Here is an 18,205-nt window from a genome sequence, read left to right as displayed (position 1 = left end):
TTAAATTCAGTGTTAAACACTAACTTTAGGGTTCTTGGTGTGTTCAGTAGTTGGATAGAGTCTGCTCCAAAAACCAAGATGTTCAAAGGATGTCCACACAGTATTTAAAGTTGTTATCCAGGAAAAGCGCATCTGGGCAGCGTGGTAAGCAGGACACCTGACAGCACTCAACTGTTACTAGAGCTAGGTGCGCACGCCCTGGTGTGCGTGGTGTCGCAATTTGTAGTCGTCAGGGGCAAGGGGGCATGACCAAGATGTTCAAAGGATGTCCACACAGTAATTAGAGATCTTATCCAGGAAAAGTGTGTCCGGGCAGTGTGGTCAGCAGGCCAGCTGACAGTACTAAACGGGTACTCAAGCTAGGTGGGAGTATTGAGTAAATGCGTTTTCTAGCTCGCTGTTCTGGCCCTCCTCTGTCTTCAAATCATCCACGATGATCATGTTCACCATGCTCGGCAGAAGTAAATGATCGTCATTGAGACTGTCAGACATACCTGAGTTGGTATGAGTTCAATTAGTTCAGCCTACAGATGTTTCCTGTGCCGTCCTTCAGGCATAAATTACAAATAGCCTTGTTAACCACCATTGTGAATAGTTGATAAACAATGTCTGTGTGCATTTTCATGAGTGGTGTCTTTATACAGCTGTCATAGAACATCCTGTACTCTAGCAAGCTAAATATAAAGATCCCTGTGCTTTCTGCTGATGTGGATATAATGCAGGTCTGTGAGTCAGCACATTCCTGCAATTCCACAGGCCTTGTCGTAGATAAAAAAAACAAAACAGCAGGGCTGTTTCATTGTTGTTTGTTGGGGCATAGAGTGGCAGAGGGATACATGCAGTTTGCCAGATTGTCAAAGGCAATACTTTTGTACAGGGTCTTGAAAACACACTTTACTTATAAAGTAAACTGCTATAATTATTTCAAAAGCAATAGTTTTAACTTTTGTACAGGGTTTGGTAAGCACACCTCACTTATAAAGCAAACTGCATTTCATTATTTTAAAGCCCATAGTTCTGGGTTTTTTGTACTGGCACTATAAACCACACTTTACTTGCAAGGGATAAACAAAATTGCTATGGGCTAAAGAAACGGTTTCTATATTTTTTAATGAGCCCGTGTGAGTTAAAACACAGAGTAAAACTCTGTTGTTGTTCCAGCTCTTGTTTTTTTTATTCTCGCAGATGATCCTACAGGCTATTAAAATCATTTGTCATAATATATTTCAGCCAGCTTCATGCCGAGTTGTGGCATGTACGCCCCATAACCGCTCAACCTAGAAACACCACAAGATTTTATAAATAAAATTTGTATATTAACATTTAAAACAACAATTTTTATTCAGACTTTATTTGCATTAAAATACTAAAACCATCCCAGTCTCTATTTATAGCATGATTATTTTATATCAAAAAGATATCGATTTGAGCCTGTGTCATTAAGATTATAAAAAATGTTGTATACTGAGTTTATAGCAAAATTCAATGTTATAGTGAATCAGCAAACTCCATGCCCAATATAAAATTCACAACATAGTCTATTCTATCTATAGAATTTATATATGCTTCGTAGCTGTGACATCATGAAAGCGTCACTCTGTAAAACCCGAGATTCACAGTGCCTGTCTTCAGAGCTCACTTCGCTCACGGCGCTTAACCGGGCAACATTGTCGATCGCTGCTCCCTTCTTTATTTAGATTTTATAGCAAATGTATATTCACTTTATATCAAAACTGAAATAAATTAGAAAACATTATGGGGCCGATTCATGGAATTAATGTGCGCTGAAATTTTCAGCGCAAGCGTGCGAAAGCGTGTGAATCGCAGTGCCAGTGCGAAAATCGCAGCGAAACCCGCGCACAGCGATTCATGGAAGTCCGTGCGCATGTAAATCCCAGGATGTGCGCCAAAATTCTGCGTGGCGCATGCTGGCGCACACGTATCCAAACAGCGTGCGCTACGCGCATAGCGATATCGCACATAGCGCGGCGCACACAACAAAAGTAGGAGGAACAGAGGGCGTGACACGCGGAATGGGGAACAATGCATGAAAATGTGGGCGTCACAGAGGAAGTACATGAGGCAAATGCGCGGAATGCCCACACGCATGTTCAAAACACGTATTCATGGATTCGAACGGGGCTAACGCTTGCGCCAAAAAAGACGCGCTAATCCGGGAACACGTACGCCAGCAGGAAGCAGGTGTACGTAGACCCGCGCAGCATAAATGTGCGCGCAAACAACAAACAAGATCAGACGCCAGTATGAATATACCGTTCCTAGCAGCAGTGGTCGTGGGATACCGCAGGAGGAGGAGGAGGATAGTCAGGCCAAGAATTTTCACACCCAGAACCAGCCTTTTTGGGATGCCTGATGACCAGGTGTATGGGAGGTACAGGTTTCCACCTCACATAATTCTCGACCTAGTCAGTGAGTGGGAAGATGACCTCACATCACCCACCCTGTGCTCCCAAGCACTCAGCCCCTTGGAGAAGGTCCTCAATGTACTGCACTTCTTGGCCACTGGATCAATTCAGTGGACAAGTGCTATAGTGGGGGGGTGTCACAGGCCACGCAGTCACGCTGCCTACACGGCGCCGTCTCCACCCTCTTCTTCACTTGACACTGCGTAGAGGGATACATAGAACACAAGCACAGGGTACAGTACAAAATACCCTAGACAGGAAGCAATAACACTTGAGTGGCACTGTCAAATGTCACTCCCATCCTGTCATTCCACAACACATCGGTGAATGCACACAACACACATGCAGAAACAGTCCTGGCGCCTGCAATCAACATCTACATCCATGTAGAAGGGCCCCTGTAAACCAAGATGTTGCCTTCAAAGTCACATGCATCCATGGCGTTTCAAAGTCACACACACACTTCTCAGGCACACACACACATATGTGCACCATACATGTACATGACATCAGCACCTATTCCTGACTCCCCCTTCATGTCCAGGAACACAGACAGCCATGCTTTCATGTGTGCATTCCGCATAGAGCTCCGCATGTTGCATTAAAACACATGCACCAACCATGTGGTTCACACATAACTGGTCTCACATGCATGACCATGATGTCCCTGCACACACACATCCATACATGGCCTATGTCACACATACAGGCAAGCATCAGACTACCAGCACACTGCAACATGCCCTGTCTCACACAGCAATGCTTGGCCACTTACCGCTCAACTCCAGACGGGTCTGCCTCTGAAGGATCTGGGCGTGGAGCACTGGGCCTACGCGTTCCAGGACCCTCATTTGGATGTTACTCATGTGTGCCCAGCCCCCCTCCGTGAGGCGCCGGGCCTTCTAGAAGGTCCTGGACCTGAAGTCCTCCCACGCTTCTTGACGTGCTTGATGTCGCGGGTTGGCACCCCCTCCGCATTGATGGCAACCACTACGTCGTCCCAGATCCTCTCCCGTCCTTCCTTGTTGGCGCGTGATGTTCCGAAGAGGGCATCATAATGCCCCAGGACATGCTCCACCAGAACACTAACTTCGGTGGCAGTGAAGCTGGTGGCCCTCTGCCTCTCTTGCTGCGGGTTGCCAGTGGTGCCAGATGGAGATGTTCCCGACATGGCAACCCCAGAGGCAGGAGTGGGTGGGCAACTGGGTCCTGGGGCTAGGCTGTGGAGCAATGGTATCCCAGTCGGGAGTCTTCTGTTCCAGCAGGGGTGGACACAGCAACTGGACCCCTGCAAATGGCTGATGTGCAGGCACCAAATAGCAGGGCACGTGGGCAGCAGACAGTCAAGCAGCAGCAGATGGCAGGTGGGAGCGTGCTCAGGGCTCTGGGGGGCAGAAAAATGGCCTTCAGGGCAGGAGTGTGGTCTTCCGTGTGTGTATGAGTGGCCAGCTTGATACGGAGTGATTTGGCATGTGAAAAATGTGCATGTCAGCGTGTAATTTGAGGAAAGGCCAATAGCGTGTAAGCGGGTCAGCACACGTACGCGATTTCATTGGACCAAAGGCCCTTAGTGCGTAAGCGCGTCTGTGACATATCGCGCACGGGCGTTGCCCTTTCGCGTGTAAAACTTCACGTGAACCCCAGGAATACACCTACCCCACTCGCACAGGGCCCTTTCGTGTGTAAACCTTCACGCGAACCCCAGTTATACACATACCCCACTCGCACAGGCCTTTTCGCATGTGAAACTTCCCGCGCACCCCCGAAATACACATACCAGGATCCAATCGCATGTGAGACTTACCGCGTACCCCCGTAATACAGGTACCCTGCTGAAATCGTGGGTGAAACTTCCCGCGAACCCCAGTTATACACGTACCCCACTCGCACAGGCCCTTTCGCGTGTGAAACTTCACGCGAACCCCAGTAATATACGTTCCCCGCCTGGCGTTTGCTGTTTGGCAGCCCTATAAACTGGTCCAGGGTTAGCGCAGCCCTTTGCGCAGGATTGGGGATTTTGATCGCTTTTCCTTGCGCAAGGGCGTTCTTTGGGGCGTAACTGGCGCTGCTGCAGGGTCGCTGCGCCACTCTGCGCCACGGCTGGTTTTGGAGGCTAAAATCCATGAATACGCTGTGCGTGGAAATCGATTTTAGCGCACACGGTGGGCGCAGACATTCGCATGCGCACACTGTGCGCCAGCCGCGTGCACCACTTTTGTGTGAAATTCTATGAATTACCCTGTTTATATCCAAAATACATTTCATGTAAAATCGATATAAAATATTCTTATATCATTTTTATATCAAATGTATATTAAGCTTATATCACAGCACATCAAAAGGGGAGGGACTAAGACCGAAAGCAGAGGGCCTGACCACCTGTAAAATGTAACATTGTGTAAAAGAGTACCCCTACTACTACTGATGTATAATATGGGACTCTTAGGGAATTTCTTGATCAACAATGTAGCAATGTTTTCTGAAATGTACTGACTCAAGCCACTGTCAAGCAGAGGAATTTGTGTATCCTATTCAGTGGGAACTTGTTCTAAAAGAAGATCACATTGATGTAATCTACACTTGCACATCTTCAGGGGCATCCATTTTGCTTATCTGCTCCAAATGGGCAGAAGTATATCTTTAATATTAAATGCTACTCCAAACATAGAACAAGCCAAAAGTGTAAGCCCAAATCTACTATGGGCCCTGGAGGCTTCATATGGCTACTAGCATCAAATGTGGCCTCCAGCGGCCAAGAAACATGAGAAACAACGCGCTGTGGACTATGTACAAATATGGTATCACGCGTATGTTTTTGTTTGAAGCAGTGATTGACTGTATACGATCATGACCACCCTTTGGCCTCAGTAAGAATATGCATGCCCTCCATGTTTTCCTATATTGCTTTTACAGAAATTGCTCCAAAGAGGTTTACATCATTACCACACAGGGGAACTAGGCTGAATAAAGCAGGAAGGAAGCACATGCTAAAAATAATTAAAAAGATACTAGCAGTGCAGGAGGGGTTTACTTTGCTTATGTTGAGATATAAGTTGTCTAGCATGTCTTTTGCGAGTTCTAAATCCATGCCCCCTTATCACCTGCCTCTGTCATGGATTATTTCGTCATTAGTTTCAATTACTGAATGTGCACAGCGATTGGGCATAGTAATCGCAGTCAGTAACTGCTAAGTGACCATGACAACAAAGGGAGGGACACATGGTACGAGGAACACGAAACGTAAGAAGAAAACGAAAGGTAAACATTGGTGAGGTAGACCCAGCTCAGGTGTTCCTGTCTCCTACCAGACATGTCTTGGATATCATCGTCACCTCCGGCACATCTAAGGTGTCCTGTCTGGTGCAGCTCCCCTTACACCTCTCACGCCCTGTGGAGTGGGATAATACACCAGGAAGCTTGCATCCACACGTTGTTTTCATCAGACAACTCATGAAATGAAAACACCTGTGTTAACATTTGGCTGCAACTGAGGTGTAACCTGTTCCTTAAAGTTGGGTTGATTCAATATTATCAACCAATTGTGTCTTAGCAAAGACGTTCCAGTGTATTTTTTATTTCAATATGTTTCTACGGCACACCTAATGGTGCATGGCTTGATGCCAACCCATTTCAGCCTGCGCTTAAAATGTGTGTGACAACGTTTGTACTTTTATGAAGCTTGTTTACTTCTGATTGTATTGCAAACTTTATTTGTGAAAATAAAAATATTTTACCCAGAAAATGTGTGTGTGTTTTGTAAAAAGAGGACAGTGTTGCTTCTTTTTTATAAAACATCTGAACAAAACAAAGGGCAATTTCTGGTACTGAATGCCTAAGACAAGGTCTAGCCTTTGTTTAGAATATAAAAACTACATATATTTAAATGTATTTGTTCTTTAATCTTCCCTTCTAAGAGGTGGCTACAAAAGAGGTCCACTTGGACAGGAGCTGTGCCTTATGATGTGACGTGGTTCTACGGGCTCCATTAGTACAATATTTCATTTGATAATGGTCATCAATCTGCTGACCAATGAGCGTGGGACGAGACAAGCGACACGTCATTCATATAAACAAAATGTCTGGAAGTTGCTGGCAGATAAGTCCGCCCTGATCTTGCCATTCACTTGGACCTCCCCCTCCCTGTGACCGTCTGTGCACTTGTACGATCCAATTGCAGCGTGCCTGAAGATCGTCTGTCTGTCCTCCCTTGTCCTCTCCCCAGGGGCGTAGGAGACACATAAAATCTGGGGGGGACAGGTGACATCTTGCGGACTTTGCTCTATTTATTTATTTATTGTGTTTTAGTCAGAAAACTGGACTTTTCACAAAATTAGAATTAAAATAGCAGCACGTATTAAATTACAAAGATCACTGTATAAAACAAGAGAAAAGAAGAAAAGAAAACAGAAGAAAATGGAAGGATGCAGCAGCAAAGAACATGTCTTTGTATGTTGCATTTCTGGATTTTTCATCTGACTATGAGCTCATGGTAAGAGAGAGGAAATAACAATTACTTCCAGTGGGCGACCGCTAGGACGCCAGTTCGTTAAGAGGCAGACCACCTGTAAGTGGACTCCTGCCAAATAAAGGAGTTGCAGCCTTTTCTACCAACTGCAAGTTGCTACTTTTTTTGTGTCGGGCAAGGAGACGTGTGTGTCTCTTAGAATGGAAGGATGGGGGTTTCAAAGCAAGAGGAAATCTTGTTTGTACCTCTGAGTAAGCCCTGTTATGGGAGTAGAGAGACCAGGTGTGTGATGTTGCTGCTTTGATTGTCCTCGGGGGGGGAAGGGGGGTACAGCAAACAGGGAGGATGAGCGATCGCAAGCCCACTGCCTTATAAGCACTCCCCAGGTCCGCGGCAGGATGTGTTGGACCCGGGGGATTCTTAGTAGGTGGGGTGTATGTGGACCCAGGGGGGTGGACAGAGGGTCAGCCCGCTATGTGGCCTGCCCCTTTAGTGCCCCTGCGAGGGCCGGGCCAGCCTCTCACGATGAGTCTGGTGCTTCTTATTCCATCTCATGCAGGCTTCAGAGCCTAAGCTTTCTTTGCCTTTGTTATTCTGAATGCAGAGCTGGAATCTGTTCCTTTCTCGTTTAACATTTGCTCCAAAGCCTGATCTATTTGGTTCTCTCATATTTTACTAGGACGGCAGAGCATGGGTCTTCTGCCCTGTTACATTATTCAAAGAGCCCTTCTGGCCTTTATTTGCCTCTCCCTTGTCTCACTGCTTGCTTGGTTAATACATACCTCCTTGCTTGAACACTCAACATATTCTCCATAACACAGCAATGGCAGCTGCAGTCGGTCTTAACTTCTATTTGTTCTGTGTCTTGAATTGGCCTCTTATTTCCGCTTTTCTGTCTGCAGGGGAAAGGCATTTGCCAGTCACTGCCATGATCAGTCTATCTGGCCATAAGAGGGCAACAGCTAGCCAATATTGGAAGAACATGGGCATATTATGCCAGAGGCTGGCAACTGCCTTCCTAATGCCTACACAAGAGACACAACTCTTGCCTTTGTTTCTAACAGTAATTCAGTGGAGGAGGAAACGCGAGACAACACATATTGCTTATAAATGAAGGGGGTGATGTCACACTTGGTTAAGACATTTTGATCACGCCAGGAGCTAATTTCCAGCTGCAATTAAGCGATTACCTTTTAGACTTCTGGCTTTAAATAACGTTAGTATCACCTGGAAAGCACAGAGGTTGCTCAAAAGGGTTCCTGGAGCACAAGGGGTACCCTACTCGTGGGCATGGATGATTTGAGTGCATTCTTGCCATGATTTGGAGCCTGGCCCCTACAGCCATGAAGGCGGGAGGGGCCTATTAGGTTTGGTTGTACGTATCCTTTGAGGGCGGGCAGACATTTCCTCCTGCTTTAGCCCTCTAACAGCTCTGCTTTGCAACTTTATCACACATACCTGTCAGGTGGCATGTAACTCAATGCTACTAATGTTATCAGCTTCAGAAGTCTGGAATCCTTTGCCACATCAACTAGGGTACAGGCTTGCCACCTGAGACTTACCCATGTATGAGTCTGCATCTGTCGCCCTGTGGGGAAGACACACACAGAAAGAGCAGGGCACAGTGCCCTTATGGGTTTTTCACACTTCTTCCTCGGGATGGCACAATTCACTCCGCAGAGAAAGTGGCACATGCTGGGCAACATTCTCCCACTTTGACAATGTCACCCAAAGAGCGAAATTGGCCATTTGAAATACCTCTGTCGACGTATTATTGCGCAATCCACACTGATGGCTTTAAGCCCCTGCTTAACGCAAGATGGCAATTAAGGGCATTTGCCAACACACTCAAGGAGCACAGGACACCCTCTTACCAGAGATATGCCATGCTCACTGATTCTGATCACGAATTGCCATTTATCTGGGATCATGTTAAATGTATTTATTTATTTATTACATGTGTAGCATCACGCAAAACCCCCAAGCATTAAGGCGTAAAGTAAACTGCCTGGAGTGGACCATTTCCATTGACGCACATTTTTACTTTTCTGCCACAAAATGGAAGATTTGATCGTAAAAGGCAGGTGAAATCACATTGCTTTTCCACTTTGGAAGAGTGTAAATACCTCGCGCAATTAGCGATTGATGGCGGAATTGACAATGGCTTCCTCTGAACTCCGCCCGCTTTTACCAGGTTTCATTTCCAAGCAGATCCCAGAGGAATCCCTTTCCTTATTTCCAGCAAGAGAATCCATGCTGGCAGTAAGGCCGCATTTGTCTGGTGGAGCGGGAAATACAAGGGGTCCTGGTGTGTCCACTCGGCTCCTGAACTCCACCCAGAAAATGCACGAAAATCTGGCCAATTAGAAAAAGCAACAGTATTAGTGTTTTCCACCACTTTTTCTGAACCAATTGACCTGGAAAATGCTGTTTTGAATCGGAAGCTGAATGCATTCACTCTGCATATTATCCCACCGGAAGATTAAGACAGGTGCTGAACACAGGTGTTACATATTCCTGTGCAAAATCTGCATTTGGAGCATTAACTAACTGAGCTACCTTACAAATGATATCTCCTCTGGGGCTTTACCATCTTAACCCCTTAACTTCCATGGGTATTTCCCCCCAGTGCCAAGGCCTTTTTTGGTGATTTTGGTATGTCGCCATTCAATCCCTTGTAACTTCTTTGTTACATGAGATATCTCGACCAAAGTTGGCCCCTTTTTCCCACATGTAGGCGGTCATAATGCCACACAGGAATCCTAGTTTGCTGTAGGGAGGGTGAGGGGGATTAAAGAGAAAATTACCAAAAAGGAGAACATTTGGGGTTTTTCAGAAAATGGCAATAAAAGGTTGTACAAAGAAACTTGTGGTGTTTTCCTTGTAAGAGCTAGGAACAAATGGTTTGCTGTGCTGGATTCGCCATTTTCCAGGCTTTCAAGAACAGATTGAGTAGAAACCAAAATAACATATTTGGACATGCTAATCAGCCGTTTTGTGAGAGGTAGGCAATGTTGGCGTTTTTTGTCAAATAGGACATGTGTGGATGGAATGGAAGAAAAGGGTAGGAAAGATGAATGGGAAGCCAGAAAGGCGCCCAGGTAGGTGCACCCACACATGTGAGTTACCGTTTTCATCGGGACACCTCTGGGATCGCACGATGATAGGACATGTGTTGTTGGCGGCGTGTTTCAGTGGGTGGCCAGAGTGAAATGTCTGAAAATTGTGATTTTTTTCCCACCAAATTTCAGAGACATTTCCCTCTGCCCACCCACCGAAACACGCCGCCAACAACAGATGTTCTACCTTCCCGCATTCCCACAGGTGTCCCGACGAAAACGGTACCTCACATGTGTGGTACCACCTACCTCGGCGAAAAGGGAAAAGGCTAACCCACTGATACCCAAAAGCCTTTCGGCAAAGTAGATTTTGCTCATGTGGACAACCTACAGATTTGGGCCTAGGGTGTCGAAGCCACCAATGAAAACAGAGAACCCCATGCATTTCCGAAAAGAAGACACTGTGGGCACCACCCTTTCCACTAAAAACATTCATGGTGGTTTAGTGACCCCCACATGCACCCAAAACAAGTTATAATTTTTATGTTTTGTTTTTATTTTGCCTCTTTCCTAGGGGCAGATTGTGCTAGCAATCTGCCCCCAGGGAGGGCTACATGAGATTCCCCCCATCCATTTGGGGTGGGGGGGAGAGGGCCTCCCACTTTTCAACTAAAAACATCCATGGTGGTTCAGTGGCCCCCCACACCCACCCAAAACAAGTTATAATTTGTTTTATTTTTGTTTTGCCCCTTTCCTAGGGGCAGACGGGCACATGTGTGTGGCCATCTGCCCCCTGGGGAGGGGCAAAACATACTGCCGCAGGCGTGGGGGTGGCTCTGCCAATATTTTCAGTGGCCTCCTCTCCACCCCAAATGGATGGGGGCATCTCATGTACCCCTTCCTAGAGGCAGAAATCAGCCCCCAGGGAGAGCTACATAAGGTGCCCCCATCCACTTAGGGTGGGGGCAAGAGGGCTACCCCCCTTGCAAAAATCCCTGGTGGCTAGTGGTCCCACCCGCACCCACCCCACCCAAAATTACATTTAAAAACATATATATTTTTTTTTGTTTGCCCCCTTTCCCTGGGGGCAGATGATGACCCATCTGCCCCCAGGGTATTGCCCTCATGCTTTGGGGAGCAGGAGGTGAGAGGGCAGCTTACATAGTAAGCAGCCCCTCCCCCACTTAAAAAACAGATCCCTGCACAACACACCAAACACATATTCTGGGGGGGATAAATGACATTACATCCCCCCCACTTAAAATTGTGGGGGGGATTTGATCCCTCTGTCCCCCCCATGTCCTACGCCCATGCCTCTCCCCTTAATCACACTGGGAAAACTGCAGAACCTGCATCAGGACTATTTGCTGTGTCTCAACAGTTAATTTCATTTTATGCACTTACTCTGCCTGTGCAGACTATTATTGTCTCAGATATTCAAGGGCTCTGAGCGACTGTTGTTTTTTCCCCCATGTTCCCACCCTCCTTGAGCCTTTTGAAACACTTTCAAGTGTATAGGCGCTTTATAAATAAACAATACAATACAATTCACGAGGTGTCCAACGCTGTGTGAGCCTGCTCCGTGAGCCTGCTCTGTATACTCTTCAAACCGAGCTTCGATTTAAATAATAGATAGTCTAGGATGGATTAGCATGCATAATCAATCACCAAGTCAGAACACATTGCCTTTCTGCATAGTTTTATTACAAATCATATTCATATTTACAGCTAAAAACCTGACGAAAAAAACATGTACCACTAGATAGAGAAAAAACACAGACTCTAAAATCACAGGGGAGCTCATTTCGTTATAAACCTCATTTTCATTCATGTATATGGTGGAGGTGAGTCAATAATGATCAAAAGTTACTATGCCTGCTCTTCCTGCCACTATGCAATACAAATACTCCAGCATTTACGCCAGCGTGGCATTTTACACCAGCAAAAAGTTGTAAACGCTGCCTGCCACTTGAAGTGTATTTGCTTGTATCTCGTATTGAGAGAGACCTTTTGAGTTAGCTGCAGTATGTAGTTCCAGTCCTATTCTGCGATCGTGGTCCCCAGTGTTTTTCCCCCATCTTCTCTTGGAGTTACTGGGTAACATTGTCGTCTCGCTAAGGAGTGATCTGTATATCTGATACCAATCGACCCTCGCCTTGAGACTGTATCACTCTGTGGAGGAGCCGCCAAGTGGGGGGCTGTCATGGGAATGTGGTAAGGTTGGTTTGGAGGGTATGCCACAGCCAAAAGTAGAAGAACATATCGAGAAATCGTTATTGCAGCCTCTGTCTCGGGCTTGTTGCAGTGATAGGAAGATGCCATCAATAAAGAGGTCTCCTAGAGATTTTATCTGCAATTTATCGGTTCATTGTAGGTAAATTCGCTCTGTGGTTAGGGGTATTCCTGGTATGAAGCGCGCTGGAAGGAGGGGAGAGAATCTGGTTTGGATCCCACTTTTCAGAGCAATTTTTTTCCAGACAGCATAGGTGTTATGGACAATGCTCATTGAATTGTGAGTTACTTGTAGTTGGCGAAAGATAACAGCTCTGAGGAGATAGGGGGACGCCAGAGCCCTTTCGATTTGGACATGGGATCTGATGAACTGCGTGGCGTACCAGTGGCCTAGGAATTGGGCTTGTGCAGCCCAGTAGTAGTGTTCAAGGTCCGGGATCACGAGGCCACCTTTTGTCACAGGTTGAATTAGCATAGTGTAGGCCACTCTTGCTGTCTTGCCCGCCCAGAGTAGCTCGAGGATCAGACTTTTGATGCGCTGAAGGAAATGTTGCGGCAACACCAATGGAATATCCATTAATAGATGTAGAAACGTGGGTAGAATTACCATTTTGACTAGGGAGACTTTCCCCCACAGGGTGAGCGGGAGGAGCTTCCACCTGTTTACTTTGTTTTGGGTGTCTTCCACTGTCTTCTCGTAGTTGTCTTGCATCACCTCGTGGTTAGCTCTGAAGAGCAGGATGCCCAGGTATCTGACCTTTGACTGTTGCCACTGAAACCCAAAGTCGTCAGTGAATTGATGGGTGTTGATGGTTAGGGGGAAGATTATGGATTTTGATTGGTTAATTTTCAGTCTGGAGAATTTGCCAAACTTAATCACTGCCTGCATCACTGGATTCAAGCTCTTTGCGGGGTTGTGAAGAAAGAGGGCCACATCGTTGGCATATAGTGATATGATTTGTTTATGTCGGCAAAGAGAGAGTCCTTTGTCCAAGTGGTGGCCTCAGAGATCTGAAGCTAGTGGTTCCATAACTAGTGCAAACAGAACTGCTGACAAAGTGCATCCTTGCCTAGTTCCTCTCCGCAGGTGTATGTCCAACGAGCAAGTATTTCCCAGAATGATATTGGATGTCGGGTGTTCATGTAGGAGGGTGATTAATTGGATGAAGTATTTGCCTAGGCCCATGCGTTGCAAGATAGCAAAGAGGACGGGACACTCTATCAAGTCGAAAGCCTTTTCGGCGTCGAGCAGGACTGCTGCTGCCTGGCTCTCCGGGTCTAGGGCCTCCATTGCTCCAAACATTCTCCCAATGCGAAAGATGTATTCCAACCTGGTACAAAGCCCGCTTGGTCCACCAGCACCATCACAGGCATCAGAGGGAGCAGTCTTGCTGTAAGGATCTTTGCCAATATCTTGTTGTCCATATTTATTAAGGATATGGGTCTATGTGAGGCACAATCTTCTTTTGGTTTGACGTGCTTGTGAAGAAGGATTACTTCGGCCCTGCGGAGGGTTGGTGGCAGTGACCCTGTGGTTAGTGCTTCCTTGTATACCTGCAGTAAGAGTGGGGCCAGCAGTTGTGCAAAGGTTTTATAGAATTCGCTGGGGTGGGCTGGGAGCCTTGATGTTGGGTAGTCACTTTACGGATTTGTGAATTTCTTCTATGGTGATAGGTGCATTGAGTGGTTCGCGCAATTCAGCAGTGACCCAGTAGAGCTCAATACTGTTCAAGTATCCGGCTGGTTCTGATGGGTCGGCAGTGTAGTAGGTATTGTACAGCTTTTGGTAGAACTTGCAAAAGGTTTCAACAATTTCTGCTTCAGTGTGCATCATGCCTCCGTTTTGGTCATGGATGCTTTCGACTAGGGTTGATTTCCTTTCAGCTGCCACAAGGCGAGCAAGGAGGACCCCGGGTCTCTGGCCTTCACCATACTGGCGTATTTTTGGATTCCTAGATAGAAATTTCACCTCTCTCTAGGCTCCTGATCTGAAGTTTTCTATTTCTGTCTTGAGTGCAGCCAGGGATTGTGAATTTGGTGATTTTGAGTATTCTTGCTCCAGTTCTTTCAGTCGGGTTTCACTCGCTGATTACTCTCTCCTAATCAGTTTTAACATGCCATTCTCTTTCGCCATGCATATTCCCCTGTTCCCCTGACCCAGCATTTCAGAGCCTCCCAAAATGTGTCCGCTGATGCTACCAAGCCCTGGTTTATTTCGATAAAGGACATTATTTCGGTTCGCAGTTCGTCTGCAAAGACCTGATCCTGAACGGCTCCTGGTTTAAACCTCCAGTGGGGTTTGTGCCATTTGTCTCCTAGTAAAGTGCATTCAAGGATTACTACTGAGTGGTCTGGTAGGGTTCTGGGTAGGATTTGGCTCTGCCCCCATTGCCAGGGACCGTGTGAGGATACGAGGAGATAGTGGACTCTCGAGCTGGTCTTATGGACCCACTAGTGGTACGTATATTTGCGGGCCTCCCAGTGCTTGTGCCGCCAGATGTCTTTAAGTTTGTAGGCTTTGCATATTTCAGTGATCTGTACACTAGCTTTGGAGTGGGAGGACGTTGGGTTGTGAGATTTGTCTTTTGTGGGATCTAGTGATGTGTTGAAGTCTCCACTGCATAGGATTGCGGTTCTCCAGCGGTTTCTAGGTGGGTCATCACCCAGTCAAAGTTGTGCTTGGTGCAGGGAGTCGGGAGCGGGCTGTCCGGGGCTGACCAGGTTGTCTCTGGGCCAGCCCGCCTCTTGTGGGCTTTGCGGGAGCTGTGGGTCTTGTTGAGATGCCTTGTCAGGGGGCTAGCTGGTCTGCAACGCTCGTGGGGTTCACTTATACTCCCCCTCTGAGCCACTCGGTAGTCCCTTGGAAATCAACTTGCCACCTGATCCTCTGTGACTGTAGCAGTTCCCAACAAGATGTATACCTATCCTGATCCGTACCCCCACTACCCACACACTTAATGTTAAATTCTCTATGATACCATCTGCCATCCAAAAATGCTACCACTCCGTCAGTCTGGCCACTTGTAATTTTTTGCAGAGCCATCACAGAGGCCATTTTGTTCTACCAAAATGAGATAAGAATCACTTTTACATAAATGTAGAACTCCACAGGAACATTGATAGATTCAGTCCTGGATCTTATTGGATTAGATGAACTCCGAACAGTCCAGATTTTCATGACTTCAGAGTTTTTCTTAAGATCAGAATACAGTTGCAAAAGGTGAAAGTGGCAGCTTTGGAGAAGTCTTGGGGGAGACAGGCATGTGGAGAAGGAGGGCAGCGCTGGTCATTGGGCTGGCTGTCGCCGGATGCGATATCCGCCACCAGATGAGTAGCTGGATCTCGGGATCGGGCCAGAGTCAGCCGCTGCAAACCCCAAACCTATGCTCTGTGCTGGGTTACTTAATAATTGAAAAATAAAACGCCTGCAACCGCATGGAGTAGGGGGGCGGAGCATCTCATTGTCGCCATGAGCGCTCTGCTGGCTCTGCCCCTCTACAGGTACACAGCAGGACTTTGGTACAGGTCACAGCTGCAGGAAAAGCAAACTGTAACTTTCTCAGCCACGACCCATTTATTTATTTATGCAATGTTTGTCGGATACATGGACCCAGATTATTTATTTATTTATGCAATGTCTGTCTCTTGTATCCGACAAACATTGCATAAATAAATAAATATCCAGGTATCCGACAAACATTGCATGAATAAATAAATACCCCTATTAACATTGAAACTATCCCGCATGATGCAGCCACCCAACTGCTTTCAGAGGGGAGCTGCAGGACCTGTGCCGGGTGTGGTTGAAGTAAAAGAAAACGTTGCTTATGTCGAACAGAAATCACCCCATTTGAATAGTATCCAAGGGGGGGAGTTTTTTTTTTTTTTTATAAAATGGGATGCAAATTGTGTATTTTAAAGAATATTTACTCAGAAACAATGGTCAAAATTATTTTCCGCATAGTGAAGTAACTCATCACCAGTGCCATGAAAGTGGTTTAAAGTGGAAGTGATAAATAGTTTGGAAAAGAAGCAGCATGAAAGAAATTGCGCCGTTTTAAACTATTATTTTGGACATTCCCTTTGATCAGAGGTCATCTGCCATCTCTGCCCCCCCCTCAAATCCTGCCTCCTCGCCCCCCCCCAACACGACCCCACCCCAGAGCTCGTGGGATCCCCCACCACATTTTTTTCCATTTCCACCACTGGAGGAGGGTGGTTGATATTTTAGTCGGAAAAGCTACTGGAGGAAAAAACTAAAGAGATAGTGGGAAAGAGAGGCCTTTTATTTAACATAAAGACTGCATTACATGTTCTGCGTTCGTAAAGGTGTCAAGACAGTGAAGAGAATTAGCTGTTTGTGCAATGAAGTCAAGCAGGCATGGGCTGACTGACTAACTCTATTAATTAAGATATATCAGAAATTGCATCCATGCATATCGTTATCTTGTATCCTATTGTTGGAACCCCACTTTACTTTACCATGTAGTGTTGCATTTTCATTGTTTTCATTGTGAATGACTTGTTAAACTTGATGACATGATCTAGCGCTGTAATTCACCACCTCACATTCTTCTGGTCCGCATATTTTTGTCGCAAAGAAGTTCTGCAACTGCCACTTTAAATGTACCTCTACCTATCCAGTGGTTAGTGCTAAAATCGTTTTGCAAAACAACCCTATTCATTTATTATGCACAGCAATAAGGTTAGATGTGTTAACTCAAACCTAATATTTTATATGGTGTTGTTTTATCTGAAATGTGTCGACATGTTTAAGATTTTACAATGCTGATTTTCTATGCAATCTCCTTTCATTGGTGATTTAATCTTGAATCCAGTCAACGCTATGATTGACTAGGAGGCTTTTACTGAACATTCTGCTGTTGTGTCAAAGGTGTGCTCATGTTATAGGTTTTGTCCTATTTCTTTCTCTATTTCTTATTGTTTTCTCACTGTTATGTATATACAAAGCCATTTGGCGATACCTACACAAATAAATAAATACATGTTACATGTCATAGCATTTAGACAGAAACTTCATCTTTCACAGATATGACTATCAAGCCCATTGCACAGTACCGTGAACCTCGCCATTTTGCTCACTTTCTGAGCATCACTTCAGCATTTCGATGCACATTCCCCTCTTCAACTTGATATAGGTCTTATATAATACTGTTGTTATATCAATGTGGCCTACTCAAGTGGAGGCATACCTTATGCAAGAAGAAAACAGGGACTCATTTCAATTGGGAGGCTGAAACCGCGTAACACCTGGTGAAAACACGACTTGTTGTCGGGAACTCCGTGTGGGCATGCTCTGAGTGTTCCCATGGCAACCATGTCAGGAAGGAGCTCCCCAGGGACTCCGTGGACACCTATTCACTTTACAAACACCTTAGAAGCAAAGCCTTAACTCGTCTGAGCCGCACGGCGTTCTTCACATAAAATACACGTATTTGTAAAAGCAATAGTGCCGAAGGTGGTTTATGATATAAGTTGCCATTAGCATCTTAAAAAAGAAAGAATACAAACAGGGCCCGTGCAACGAGACACATGCCCTGATAATGGGCTGTGTATTGCCTGCCCTTGAAACAGATGGTCCCCAGACCGTGGGATATCCTTTCCCTCTCCTCTTGTTGTATCCAGCTGTCATTGTTCTCTCATTTGTCCCTGAAAGGGAAGAAAGCGGTCCCAATAATTTCCTTACAGCTACTACGACTGCGCCACACACGTTTGAATCATCTTTTAACTGGAACAGGAGTGTTGACTTTAATAGATAATCTTACAAATAAGTGATATGAAAACATTATGAATGCATTGGTAAAGTACGTTATGCAGGACATTTCTCTCCATAGCAAGCCTGTCAAGCGAATGAGGAATATTTCTACTTGTCTGTCACGTTGTCCGTAGCATCACGTGATTATATCCTATTCACTGCCTCTGAAAACTGCTCTGTATGATTTTTTTCAGTATGGAACTAACACAAAAGACAACTGAAAAAAGTCCCAGGCATGTAATTTGCA

The sequence above is a fragment of the Ambystoma mexicanum genome, chromosome 12 (assembly GCF_040938575.1).
Source record: "Ambystoma mexicanum isolate Mex_15411 chromosome 12, UKY_AmexF1_1, whole genome shotgun sequence".
NCBI lineage: Eukaryota > Metazoa > Chordata > Amphibia > Caudata > Ambystomatidae > Ambystoma > Ambystoma mexicanum.
Note: the sequence above shows the minus strand (reverse complement) of the source record.